Genomic DNA, 2,792 nt, shown 5'->3' with positions numbered 1-2,792 from the left:
AATTTTTGTTTACAGTTGAATCCTTATTAGTGCCGTCAGTACACCTCTTGCGATGCACTGTAGGCATTCCTTAAGGTTTTTTGCGGCGTCCCTTCGGCCCATAGCGGCAACCTCTTTTATTCCTTTTACTTAACCTCCGTTCATATCCTATTTCTTCCATCTTACTTTCAAACCTTCTTACTATCAATTTCCCTTTCAGTGCTGAGTGACCTCGTAGGTGCCAGTGCTTGGCCTTTGGCCTAAACTCTATATTCTGTTCTCTCTATTCTGATTAATTGATTAACCTAGCGTCGCAGGTCAGCACCCCCAAGTGGAAGAGGCGGCGAAGGAGAAGGACTCAAGTGGAATGATAAAGTTGAAGAGAGAGGAAAGGAGGAGGAAGAATGGAAAGAAGCAGATGCGGAAATAATGTGAAATCTGAAAAAAGGCGAGACGGCGACATGAACAATGGAAAACGGTGTAGGAGAGAATGTAAGATAACGAGGAGAAGAAAGAGAGGAAAGAGAGTAAGGAGACGAAGGCGACATGGGAAGGTTAAAGAGAGAAAAGAGAGAGAAGAGACAGCAAGAGGAAGGGAGGAGTGAGAGGGAGAGAGAAGGAAGGCTGTATAAGATCCCTCACATCTTTAAACTCCTGTGTTTAATTTCGTGAAATAATTAGTTTAACTGTGTTTATTTCTTTTCATTTTTCCCGTGTTGTATTCATTTAATAACAAGCTTTTTAACAGCAGCGTGTTTCTTAAGAGCATAAGCTTTGGTGCTGATAATAATTGTAGAAATGACAGTAACACAAGTAGAGAAGATATTTCATTGTAGAAATGACAGGGGCAGAAGTAGAGAAGATATTCATTGTAGAAATGACGGTAACAGAAGTGGAGAAGGTATTTCATTGTAGAAATGACAGTGGCAGACGTAGAGAAGATATTTCATTATCGAAATGACAGTAACAGAAGTAGAGAAGATGTTCATTGTAGAAATGACAGTAACAGAAGTAGAGAAGATATCTAACTGCAGAAATGACAGTAACAGAAGTGGAGAAGATATTTCATTGTAGAAATGACATTAACAGAAGTAGAGAAGATATTTCATTGTAGAAATGACAGTAACAGAACAAAGAAGATATGTCATTGTAGTAATGACAGTAACAGATATTGAGAAGATATTTCATTGTAGAAATGACAATAACAGAAGCAGAGAAGATATCTAACTGCAGAAATGACAGTAACAGAAGTAAAGAAGATATATTGCAGAAATGACAGTAACAGAAGTAGAGAAGATATTTCATTGTAGAAATGACAGTAACAGAAGTAAGAAGACATTTGAAGTATCATTCTGCTGTCGGTAAATTAAGCTGGCCTTGTGCCATCCCGGGCCCTTGCTCGGGCGAGCACTGGTCCTGAAGCTTTGATTTCTCGTTTTAAACGCGACAGAATCGCCACCCTTATCAAAACCCTTCAGTATTTTTTTTCTGCTTTCGCTTCCCCCTTACTTAATTAGCTCGGACGAGGAGAAGCCCCTTTGATCGTGGTCTTACGAGAGAGATTTTTTCTCGGCAGAATTATCCCTTCCACCTGACTGCCCCGCGGGAGGGTAGCGCCGTCAGTATAGAGGCATTACTTGAGGTTCTTTGCATCGTCCCTTCGGCCTCTAGCTGCAACCCCTTTCGTTCCTTTTACTGCACCTCCTTTCATATTCTCTTTCTTCCATCTTAATTTCAACCCTCCTCTAACAATTGATTCATAGTGCAACTGCGAGGTTTTCCTCCTGTTACACCTTTCAAACCTTTTACTGTCAATTTCTGTTTCAGGGCTGAATGACTTCATAGGTCCCAGTGCTTGGCCTTCGGCCTAAATTCTATATTCAATTCAGTTCGATTCAGTTCCACCTGACTGCAAGAGGCCCCTGCCTGACCTCAAGGGTACCGGGTCCTTCGAAGTAACTGAAGGAATCGACAAATAAAAATTCTCTTGGGAGTATGGATCGCTGATGGAGAAGGAGAAATAATACGTTTATTATCTTTTTTCTTTTTAAAAAAAGTGGCAGCAAGAGAAGAAATAACAGCGGCATAGAAAGTTATTTTTAAAAGAATCAAGATACTGATAAAAAATCGTATATGCTGTAACGTGTGATAAATACACATTTCTCCCAAGAAGTAGAAACTACGCCTTTCTTACACAGAAGAGAAAATAAGGTTATTTTGAAAAGAAACAAGATTCTGATAAACATTTGTATATGCTGTAACGGATGATAAATACACATTACTCCCAAGAAATAAAAATATACCGTTTCCTACACAGAAGAGAAAATAAATAAAATGGAAAAGAAAAAAAGGTATCTTTTGTCAGTGGTAAATGGCTCCTCTCACAACACGGCGTAAAGTGCAAAGGATGAGATGAGACACCGCGTTTCTTTCCGCAGCCCAATTCTCCCTCCCCTCGCGAGAAAATTCCACACACAGAATTAACGCTTCAGACGTCGAGTTAAGCGAAGAAAAACCTAAGTGGAAGCAGCTGTATGTTGTTGTATCAGGCGGATCTCCAGACAAGCGAAACCACCCTCTGGAAAGAGATTATTCGGGGGAATCGAGACGCGATATTTCGAGATGAAGTAAGACGTAAACCCCTTGAAGTACAGTGTAATTAAGGTGAAGTCTGTCATACTTGCTGATTCACTCATTCCCTTCGCTCGTAGGGCTTCGTTGTGGTGCATTACCGCTTGCCTAGGCTGGCAAGGTCTGTAGCAGGTTTCAGTAATCAAGGCCCGTGCGTTCAGCCGTTTCTGGACGTTACATTT

This window comes from Macrobrachium rosenbergii, chromosome 13 (genome assembly GCF_040412425.1).
Source record: "Macrobrachium rosenbergii isolate ZJJX-2024 chromosome 13, ASM4041242v1, whole genome shotgun sequence".
Classification (NCBI taxonomy): Eukaryota; Metazoa; Arthropoda; class Malacostraca; order Decapoda; family Palaemonidae; genus Macrobrachium; species Macrobrachium rosenbergii.
The sequence above is the reverse complement of the archived record's forward strand: the minus strand, read 5'-3'. Positions refer to the sequence as shown.